At 52.5% G+C, this 12,275-nt stretch overlaps 1 protein-coding gene across 3 annotated transcripts in view; it reads left to right on the top strand.

The window, feature by feature from the left end:
* LOC144937610 (GRB2-associated-binding protein 1-like) overlaps positions 1 to 12,275 on the top strand; it is a 103,094-nt gene that overhangs the window by 36,306 nt on the left and 54,513 nt on the right. The gene's annotated exons all lie outside the window — the stretch shown is intronic.

Genomic DNA, 12,275 nt, shown 5'->3' with positions numbered 1-12,275 from the left:
GGGAATCGAACTCAGGTCGCCAGGTTCGTAGTGCAGTGTAGCGCTAACCACTAATCTACCGCTCCCCGCAACAACACCCACACACCCACTCACCCACACACTCATCAGACAGAATCAGAATCTGCAACAATAACATCATCAGCAGCAGCAGCAATAACATCATCAGCAGCAGCAGTAACCGCATTATCGGCCTTCGTTGTCTGGTGTAGCGTGCAGAATATCTAGACCGGGGAGACAAAGGCGGTCGGGCGTGGCGTTGACCGCACGGGTAAATGTTTATCGCTGGCATTGTGTGTAGCGTATGTGCAAGTGTGTGGGTGACATCTGTAAATGAGGAGAGAATCCCACCACAATAGAACAATAGCGTCGGCTAGAGAACTATAAGCCGATGATGGGGTTTTGTTTTGTATGCATAGACAAAGACCGCCCCCCCCCGTATAGCCTCATATACTGTTGGGGCAAGTGCTGTTATCCAGCACCTGTGCTTGGTGTAACACACACACACCTGTGCTTGGTGTAACACACACACACCTGTGCTTGGTGTAACACACACACACCTGTGCTTGGTGTAACACACACACACACACCTGTGCTTGGTGTTACACACACACACACACCTGTGCTTGGTGTAACACACACACACCTGTGCTTGGTGTAACACACACACACCTGTGCTTTGTGTAACACACACACACCTGTGCTTGGTGTAACACACACACACCTGTGCTTGGTGTTACACACACACACACACACCTGTGCTTGGTGTAACACACACACACACCTGTGCTTGGTGTAACACACACACACCTGTGCTTGGTGTTACACACACACACACACACCTGTGCTTGGTGTAACACACACACACCTGTGCTTGGTGTAACACACACACACCTGTGCTTTGTGTAACACACACACACCTGTGCTTTGTGTAACACACACACACCTGTGCTTGGTGTTACACACACACACACCTGTGCTTGGTGTAACACACACACACACACCTGTGCTTTGTGTAACACACACACCTGTGCTTGGTGTAACACACACACACCTGTGCTTGGTGTAACACACACACACACACACCTGTGCTTGGTGTAACACACACACACCTGTGCTTGGTGTAACACACACACACACACACCTGTGCTTGGTGTAACACACACACACCTGTGCTTGGTGTAACACACACACACACACCTGTGCTTTGTGTAACACACACACACCTGTGCTTGGTGTAACACACACACACACACCTGTGCTTGGTGTAACACACACACACACACCTGTGCTTGGTGTAACACACACACACACCTGTGCTTGGTGTAACACACACACACCTGTGCTTGGTGTAACACACACACACACACCTGTGCTTGGTGTAACACACACACACCTGTGCTTGGTGTAACACACACACACACACCTGTGCTTGGTGTAACACACACACACACCTGTGCTTGGTGTAACACACACACACCTGTGCTTTGTGTAACACACACACACACCTGTGCTTGGTGTAACACACACACACCTGTGCTTGGTGTAACACACACACACCTGTGCTTTGTGTAACACACACACACACCTGTGCTTGGTGTAACACACACACACCTGTGCTTTGTGTAACACACACACACCTGTGCTTGGTGTAACACACACACACCTGTGCTTTGTGTAACACACACACACACCTGTGCTTGGTGTAACACACACACACCTGTGCTTGGTGTAACACACACACACCTGTGCTTGGTGTAACACACACACACCTGTGCTTGGTGTAACACACACACACCTGTGCTTTGTGTAACACACACACACACCTGTGCTTGGTGTAACACACACACACACCTGTGCTTGGTGTAACACACACACCTGTGCTTGGTGTAACACACACACCTGTGCTTGGTGTAACACACACACACCTGTGCTTGGTGTTACACACACACACCTGTGCTTGGTGTAACACACACACACCTGTGCTTGGTGTAACACACACACCTGTGCTTGGTGTAACACACACACACCTGTGCTTGGTGTTACACACACACACCTGTGCTTTGTGTAACACACACACACCTGTGCTTGGTGTAACACACACACACACCTGTGCTTGGTGTAACACACACACACCTGTGCTTTGTGTAACACACACACACCTGTGCTTGGTGTAACACACACACACCTGTGCTTGGTGTAACACACACACACCTGTGCTTGGTGTAACACACACACACCTGTGCTTGGTGTAACACACACACACCTGTGCTTTGTGTAACACACACACACACCTGTGCTTGGTGTAACACACACACACCTGTGCTTGGTGTAACACACACACCTGTGCTTGGTGTAACACACACACCTGTGCTTGGTGTAACACACACACACCTGTGCTTGGTGTTACACACACACACCTGTGCTTGGTGTAACACACACACACCTGTGCTTGGTGTAACACACACACCTGTGCTTGGTGTAACACACACACACCTGTGCTTGGTGTTACACACACACACACACCTGTGCTTGGTGTAACACACACACCTGTAATAGGTGTAACACACACACACACCTGTACTAGGTGTAACACACACATACCTGTGCTTAGTGTAACACACACACACCTGTGCTTGCCCTGCCATTGGTTGGTGGCAACCTCACCTGACAGTTTATCGGCTGGCACATTTTGTCCCCACAAATAGTTTTTATTATTTTTATTTATTTTTATTTTTCTTCCCCCTCGCACGCGCTCTCACGTCGCTGTGCTCACCACGCACTGTGCCGCCACTTTGGTCTGTCCACTGCTGGATGAGGGCCTCCCCACGCCGTGCGGGTCATTGTGGGGGTTATCTTGTAGGCAGCCACTGGAGCTATGCACTTGTAACTCTAGATTGAAAACGGATTTCTCTAGAACTGCTTGTTGTTGTTGCGGGGTTGGCTACGTACGGCGCGAAAAAAGTGCAACATACATCTGACCCTCTCGTTTAACCGCCCTATACCTCCCCGGCCTCTCTACGTGCTGCTGATGCTGCTGATGCTGCCGAGATGAAGGGCCAGTGCCCGAAACGTTGCCTGCTTTCTGGGTTTTCTTTTTTTTAAGGCCACTTATTGACGCCTGTGTTCATGTGCGTTGGTACGTAGCGTGTGCTTCGTCAGTGCGGGTTGGTGTACCTCCTGCTGCCCACTGCCAACGCTGATAGCATGTTCGTTTTAATCCTTGTTATTTGTCAACATGGTTCGAATAAAACAAAAAAAACCCGCCCTCCGTTCCAGATCTGACAATTGTTGATTTTACAAATTATAACTTACGGCCATTTGGCAATCCACTGCTGGACGAGAGCTGTGTGGGTATTTGCGGTAGTTTGATCACACTTCACCACACTTCACCACACTTCACCACACTTCACCACACTTCACCACACTTCACCACACTTCACCACACTTCAACAGACCTCACCACACTTCACCACACTTCAACAGACCTCACCACACTTCACCACACTTCACCACACTTCAACAGACCTCACCACACTTCACCACACTTCACCACACTTCACCACACTTCACCACACTTCACCACACTTCACCACACTTCAACAGACCTCACCACACTTCAACAGACCTCACCACACTTCACCACACTTCACCACACTTCACCACACTTCAACAGACCTCACCACACTTCACCACACTTTACCACACTTCACCACACTTCACCACACTTCACCACACTTCACCACACTTTACCACACTTCAACAGACCTCACCACACTTTACCACACTTCACCACACTTCACCACACTTCACCACACTTCACCACACTTCACCACACTTCAACAGACCTCACCACACTTCACCACACTTCACCACACTTCACCACACTTTACCACACTTCACCACACTTCACCACACTTCACCACACTTTACCACACTTCAACAGACCTCACCACACTTGACCACGCTGGCAGGCTCGGTTCGTCCACTAGGGGCTTTGGGGCGCCGCCTTACCAAAAAAAAATACTTTTCGTAGTTTTGTGTAAAAAAAATGTTAACATAATGCTTCTTTCAACGTGAATTGCCTAATGAAGATAACATTTTAAGTTTGTTTGTATTAGAAACTGCTGTAACACCGCAGTCTGTGCCTCGGGGAGGTCTCGGGGCGGCCGTGAAGGCGTCCGAGTGAGAGATTTACCTTTAGTCACAGCGATCAGATTTTAGTATTTTGGCCACGCCGTTTGAGACCCATTCAGGGCGATGGTGAAAAAGGCGCCCGTGGCTCTAATGAGACGATGTCACAACGCGAGGTTGCACTGGGGGAAACACAGCAGCTCACGCTCTACACGCTCGAGGTTTTTGGCAGTGTCAAAGAGGTTGTGTCGTGTGGACTTGAGGGTCATGGGTACAGCATTTGAGTGCTTTATTGTTTTGTTTCGTATTGTTTAGAAATGCCTACCGTTGGTGGATGAGAGAGACAGTTGTATCACTTTCACGGGAAGGCCGATAACACGACGAGGCTTTTCATCACTAGAACACCGTCTCTTCAGAGGTCACTCACAACAGCCCCACCTCGTGGAAGTGTCACGAGTCGCCACTGCACGCTGGCCCATGCTGGTTGGTGAAGTGGGGGAGCATAGACGTGGCCTACAGTACATGACAACGGCGTGGTTTTACCGCACTGCCCTCTGCTGCCCACCACGCAGCCCCACAGCAGTCTATTACACCTGCCCATGGTGGTCGCACATGCAAGCGCTGTCCAGGCTGAAGACCGCTTAGCTTCTGTGAGCTGACGAGACTGAGCGCATTCCAAGTGATTTGGCATTTTGCCCTCTAATCTCGGAGCTTGATGGCTGGGTTGATGGCTGGGCTCATCGCTCCATTGATGACAATGTTGATGGCTGGGCAGATGGCTGGACTGATGGCAGGGTGATGACAGGAAAAAGGGTTGGAATGTTTAAATAAATAGATGGACGGCAGCAGATTGGATCGGGTTTTCGAAAGCTGAACCTGACAATATTCTTGTGCCTGCTTCGGCACAAGAATAAATTCAACTTTTAACGCGCCGCACGATATTCGCTCCCTCCCTCGAGCGAACGACTCAGAGGCGCGTGGAGGGAACCACAGACAAGTGGGAGAGGCAGTAGTCACGTGGTGAGCTGGCGCCAAATCCCCCCCCCCCCAAGCTCTGTGGTCCTCTTTATATCAAGATGTTATCGCCAATTAATAATGTGGGAGGGAGGCAGAGCAGCCAGGGAAAACGCACTTGTGCGAGGGGGCAACGCTCTATCCCCGTGACAGATGGAAACACTTGAGGAACTCAGTTACGTGCCGAAAACAGGGAAGGCAAATTTCACGTCGCTCGTTCGGCCTCAGGTGCGCTCGGGCAGGAATGCGTTTCCTGGAGGAAACGATGACCGGTGGTCGAGATTGACGATGGGGGCGACGGCCGAAGGAGGCAGCTCGCCTGAGAGGACGACCACCGCGGAGAGATGGGATGGCAGAAAACGAGCTCGTGCCCGGGCTGCTCGATCGGTCGGGTTGTTGCCATCGCAAGATCACCCGACACAGCCAACTAGTAAGGGTTGTCACGTGAACAGAACGTGCCGATTCGTCACTAGTACAGCACGAACCGGTGTGTGTCGCAAGAGGTGGCAAAAGCTTCGGGAGGCCTTCAGCCAGCAGTGGATGGATCACGGCCAATGACGATTGCGATGGTAGCAATCGTTGACGTCGTCGTGGAGAATATTATAAGTGGCCAGAAAAAGAACGCGTTTTGTTACGAAACGCACGTGGATTTCTCTTGGGGTCCAATGTCCAGGAGGGAGGTAGCGCCCTCCGCTGGCACCATGGGGGGTTAACATCGCTCCCACATCTGCTCAGTCTCCTCCAAACTCGCTCTCACGTCTCGTCGCACGCAGAGCACATTTCGTACCGATTGATTGGACAGCACCCAACCGCTCGGTTCGTGTACGATTAGCGTGCAGTTTGCCTAAATTGTAAATAATCGATTATCACGGAGCGAGTGATTTCATGAAACGGATGTATTGCTGCAGGCCCCCTTGTTTTAACACCGAGGTTATACTGGTAGGAACCACCTGGTTACACCAGCCCACATGGGATTATTGTGTCCGTCCGCCATGCATCCAAAAATGGGAGGGATGGGGCTGGGTGGAGAGGGGAGGGTGGGGAGGGGCTGGGTGGGGGGTGGGAGGGGTGGGGCTGGGTGGGGAGGGTAAGGCTGGGTGGGGGGTGGGATGGGTGGGGATGGGCTGGTCACCCCGTGGTGCCCTTATAAAACTCCGCAAATATGCCCGCCCTCACAGTCGGGCATATTTGCGGAATACACCACGCCGCCGTTGACCCTGGCCATTGACCGAGCAACCCAACGTTCCTACCAGCTCCCTCCGCAGGAATGTGTTAGAGGTGACTTTCTTTATAGCATCCGGGTTGGAGATCAACATCATCAACCGTGATCTATCCACCGCTGAATTAAGGCCATCCTCCATATGCCGTGGTGCAACAATCCCATCTAGTTCCTAACGCGCGAGCCGATTGCATTGCCCCGTCTCTGTGGTGGAGCTCTTCTCGGCAACGTCTCCTCGCTTTGTTCTGCCGCTCTGCTCCACCGTTAGTCCGTATGGCAGCGCTCCGGACAACAACAAAAAATTATAAATATCGAGTGCGAAATTAAAGCCCTGGATGCGATTGAATATTAGGGGCAAAGAAGGTTGTTGGGACTTGGCGGGTTAATATTCACGTTCGCGTTAACTTGGTCAGACCTCCACGATGCCGGACTTTCACCCTGCCGACTGTCTCATCGAGGACCCCTGTCCCGGTGGTCCGGCCGGCAGAGCGAGCGGCTCGCGATGGGAAGGTTGCGAGTTCACACCCTGATTGGTGGGGGGGTGGGCGGGGGTAGTTTGACTCGGCCCACCGTCGTAACCTCCTGGTTCGATAAAATAACGCTTCGCGCGGAGGTCAACCAACGGCGGTCGCCACACGCGAGAGACTCGGCCCCTGCCCATGGGAATGTGGAATTTCAACGGCTGGCTCAGGGTGGTAAACGGGCTGAGATGAGCGCCGCCTCGTGGCTCATTCGAGAAGCAGCGGAACTGCGGTCGCGGGGGACAGAGCTCCGAGCGTGAGCATACACAATGCGGCGGGGCTCTGTTGCGGACAGCATCGCAGCTCCAGAAGAGTTCACATCGGAGCCAACTGATTGGGTGCGCTCGGGGTGGTCACGATTGCTTTTTCGCCACTAAGTGCGAGGCTTTGCCCCCCCCCCCCGACGTGAACCCTGACCTTGAACTCTGGTGCGACCGCAATGAAAAACGTGGGGGGGGGGGGCTCTTCATCCCAAATGTTACAGGTGGGTCCTTAGTAGGTGCTCACAAACGACAGTCGTCTCAGCAGTCTCTGTAGAGGCTATGCGCGTGGGACATTTGCTGTATTGGGTACGAGGAGCCGTGGTGCTGTGCCCCCCCCCCGCCGCGATCAACGTCGGTGTCTGAACCAATACGTGGGGCTCCCCCCCCCCGCCTTCACCGACCGGCACTGACCGTCGTGGTGAGCTATGGGCTATGGTGAAACATCCCCTACCCCCAACACGGCGTGGGGAGGCCTTCATCGAGCAATATATTGACAGATCGGTTGTCCATTAAATAACTTCCAAGTCGGACCTTCATCCTCCCGGGGTTGTTGTGACTAAACGAGCGCCACTGTTGTGTTGACGAGTCAGTCGTGGTTGCCCGAATGGGTTAACGTGGCTCCTGCCATGGGAACGTGGGATTTCCACCACAGGCTCAGGGACTTGCGTAGACGGTTTATTCGCGTTATATCAAGCAGCCCGTTTGAACAGCAATCCATGTTCACGTTTTTAGTTGTTTACGGTATTTTGAACCAAACAAATTCGGCTTCTGCCTGTCAATATCTGTCCCTCCACGTAAATTAAAATAAATTTTTTTTTAACTGGGAATAATCTCTCCGACCCACGACGACCACCCAACACGGCGTGGGCAGGAGGCCCTTCACCCAGCAGTGGATTTGCGACGGCCTGCAACTAATCCGCTCTCGCCCCAGCTCTGCGCACCCGTCTCTGGCCTGAGCCTGAATGCCGCTCTGCTCTGCTCCTTTATTAATAATCTGATGAATCACATTATTTTTTTTCTCGCGGTGTCTCATCTCCCCCGCCTGCCAGCTGTGGGAGGGTGCCGTGCGTGTCGCCCCTCATGCCCAAGGTTCACCACCCCCCTCCACGCCGCTGCATCGTTGATCGTTAAACCATCTCTCTCTCTCTCTCCTGCTTTCCTCACTTCTACCGCTGCAAAAGGAGGCGCTGCGATTTGGCGGGTCACCTACAGAATTTCCAAACAAATTCGCCTTCTGCTTGTCAATATCTGTCCCTCCACGTCAAATAAAAGGAGGCGCTGGGATTTGATTCCCGCTCATGGCCAACGCCAATGACGATGATCTAAACCGGTCCTGGGCCTCCCCTAGGTCGACTCAGCCTCAAATGAGTACCTGGTGCGCTGTGTAACAAAACATACCTACAGAATCTTCTTGGTTCTTTCGGTAAAGTCACGTAGAAGGGAAATAATAAAATAATAAAAATAAAGCATTAAAATATCAATTTTATTATTGTATTATTTCCCTTCTACGTGATTTTACCGAAAGAACCAAGAAGATGAATCCCTGCAGTCACGAAAGCTTTAAATCGAAATTATACCTACAGAATTTCGCGCGAGCCAGGGCAGATGTGGGTCCCATCCGAGCGACGTCGTTCTATTTGTTCGACGACTCGCAGCGAACGATTCGATGAGCCCACCCATTCCATGCGGTCGTCACGCAAGTCACTGCTGGTGGCCACGTGAAGGTTTTTTTGTTTTTGTAAACACGAGCGAGTTGTGCCATCTCAGGTGGTGCCGACAAAGCGAAATGTTGGTGGTGGTGGCGGTGGGCTTGTGGGAAAACACACAGGGTGTTCCCTGTTCAAGCGTTTCGACCTTTTATCGTGAATCGAAACCAGAAGGGGGGAGAGAGAAAAAAAAACACCGGCCTCTTTCATCCGACTCATTTCGTTATTTAATCATTGCCCCTGCGTGTGCGTGCATGTGGAGTGCGGGGAGTGGTAGTGCAGTGGTTAGCTTGCCGGGCTACAAACCCGGCGACACGAGTTTGATTCCCGCTCATGGCCAACGCCAATGACGATTGTCTAAACGGGTCCTGGGCCTCCACTAGGTCGACTCAGCCTCAAATGAGTACCTGGTGCGCTATGTAACAAAATATCAGCACTGGGGAGACAAAGGCGGTCGGGCTTTGTGTTACCCACCCACCCCCTTGTGTACCGTGCCGGCCTGCACGGGTGCTCGCCAACGGCACTTGCACCAACAGTCCGTGTAGGTGACACGGGGAACCTTTGTATCTATGTACATCACCGCATCACCAGCGTGTCTGTCTATCAACTTACGCGAGTACCTGTAGCGGTACGTGAGCGTCAGCGCTGGGGGAGACACGAGCGCGACAGAGAGAGAGTCGAGGTGTTCCACACGCCAGGAGACGCCGGTTCTGTATGGGATGACAGATGATGTTTCTGAATTCTATACACGCACGCATATCGGGTGATGCTTGGGGTTGTGTATGAGAAGAGGCGGTGTTCCCTGCTGATGTTGCTGCTGTTTACTCTTACTGCTGCTACCTTTGGTGTCAAAATAAAAGATATCCACCGTTCCTCTTTTGCCCTCCTTATTGTGCATCGCCGTTGACTCCTGTTGCTGGCTGCTGCTGGCGGCTGCTGCTGCTGGCTGCTGCTGCTATTGTTATCCTCGCTGCCACTCCAGCCGCAGCTGAAGGGGGTTGTTTGTGCGCCGAACGACATCTGCTGACTTGGCTTTCACGAAGTCGGCTCACGGTCACGCGATGCAAACAACACCCAGAAAGCGTCAGCCGCGACGCGTCTCCCCCTGCCCGGTGTGTACACGACGCAGCCCTTTGTTGACGCGCACGCACAGGAGGACCCCGCGCAGTCTCGAGTCCTCGCAGCGCAGGAGGATCCCGATACATCGGGAGGCTTGGCCAATTCCCGTCCTTTCACCGTCTTCCTCCCGACGAGAAATGTCGGCACACGGTCAACGGTCGGCGTCTTCGTCGTCATCAGCCATGTTTTATCCGCTGTTGGATGTGGAGCCCCCACCGACCCTTCCCCAAGGCGTGTCGGCCACGGGAGTCGTTTGACCTTTCTTCGCCAGGCTGCTCAGTGGGGGGAGGGGTTCGTGAAGGTATCGTAGAGGTCAGGACCGGTGCAGATATCTCCTCGCCGCTGACGTTAGCCGATGCCGCAGTGATAGTTAAAACTCGGCCTATCACCTTTCCGGGATGGATACAAACAAAATGAACACCGCTTCGTGGGAAGTCGCCGTTGTAATCCGCTCCCGAGTCCCGGGTCTTCGCCGCTCTCTTGAGTTCACGGCTGACCACCGCGTGTTTTTCTCTTCGATGAGTCACGTTATTTTCGTCCCAGCGCCCTCCTTATCTCGTGCTCCCCGTCGGATCGCTGGGATCCGTAGCGCGGCGCGCTGACCTCTCCGCGCGCCACTGCTCCGGACTCCGTGTGATGGATTTAATTGTTTTATTTTTGTGTGTGGAGGGGGGTGAGCGGATCTTTCTTCACTTTTCCTACCGAATGCAAAAAAACACAAATTCATGATAACATGAATCGGCCAAACGTCCCAATGCAGCGTGGGGGGGAACCACCTTCTTGCAAAGAATATCTCGAGACTCGGAGAGCGTCTTGGTTGATAAACATCGGCCGTGGTCTGTCCACAGCTGGATGAGGACTTTCCCCAAGCCAGTCACCATTCCCGTTGCGCTCTCACGACGCCACCACGACCCGTGTCGCTCCAGACCCACGCTCCGCCTCCACAGCGGTCGTGTTAAATGTCGATGTAAAGCTTTCGTGACTGCAGGGATTCATCCGCTTGGTTCTTTCGGTAAAGTCAAGTAGAATGGAAATAATAAAATAATAAAAATAAACATAATAAAATAAAAAAATTTCAGACGCTGTCTTTCCGACATACCTGTTCTTCACCCGAGGATGGCTGCTTGCGTTGTGGCGGAAACGTCGTGAGAATTGTATTTTATTATGATTTTTATGATTTTATTATTTCCCTTCTACGTGACTTTACCGAAAGAACCAAGAAGAACAGCGGTCGTGTTCTCGGGCGCCGCTCCCTCCTTTGGCTGCCGTTCCATCGCCGCTCTCGTCCATCCGTGATCGTCTCCTCTCGTGACGTGGCCTGCCCAACCACATTTGCTTTTCTGAACGTTTGATTCGAGTGTCTGATGTCTCTTGTAGCTTGTATTTGTGCTCTCTGATCCTGGATAAATAATGGACTTTTCTGTTATTTCCAGCTGTGTGTGTGTGTGTATTTTGTGGTGTTCGTGTGTCTTCGTGTTTTTATTTGTAGATGGGTAAACATTGCCACTGGGGAGACAAAGGTGGACAGCCGTGGTTCTGGCCACCCACATCCTTGTGTGTGCACCACGCTGGCCCTTCAGAGGTGCTCGCTAACAGCACTTGTCCCAACAGTCTATCAAGGCTATACGGGGGATCTTTGTATTTCATTTATAGGCATGTATGTGTGGTGTATTCGGTGCAGGAGTTTGTGTGTTTATGCATATGTGGGGAGTGGTCGTGTAGCGTTTACCGGACGAAACCAGTAACGATTATTTGAACCGGTCCTGGGCTTCCCTTAGGTCGACTCGGCCTCAAATGAGTACCTGGTGCAATGTGTAAGCATCGCCACTGGGGAGACAAAGGCGGTCGGGCGTGGTGCTGGCCACCCACCCCCTCGTGTGCCGTACCGGCCTTAATAGGTGCTCGCTAACAGCACTTGCCCCAACAGTCTGTCAAGGCTACACGGGGGATCTTTGTCGTTACACTCGTATGTGGGGGTGGATCGGTGGCACCGTGGTTAATGCGCTGCGCTACGAACCCGGCAGCCCGAGTTCGATTCCCGGCCACGGCTACCATCAGTGGCGGAGTGACGTCCGAACCGGTCCCGGGCGCCTCCTCACTCACTCAACCCGCGTGTGACCTGCGTGGTGAAGTATAGTCACGCTACCCGCCCCGCCCCCCCCCCGTGTAATCACATTACATTGCCTCCGTTACATAATAGCCGACGTACAGTGTTACGGGGCTTAAGGGTGGCCGCCGCGGTTTGTTTTCTCATTCGAGTTGACGTTTTGAGTAGCGCCGCACAAGAACAGGAAGAGAGACA

The sequence above is a fragment of the Lampetra fluviatilis genome, chromosome 19, assembly GCF_964198595.1.
Source record: "Lampetra fluviatilis chromosome 19, kcLamFluv1.1, whole genome shotgun sequence".
Taxonomy (NCBI): domain Eukaryota; kingdom Metazoa; phylum Chordata; class Hyperoartia; order Petromyzontiformes; family Petromyzontidae; genus Lampetra; species Lampetra fluviatilis.
Note: the sequence above shows the minus strand (reverse complement) of the source record. Positions and strands in the feature narration are given on the sequence as shown.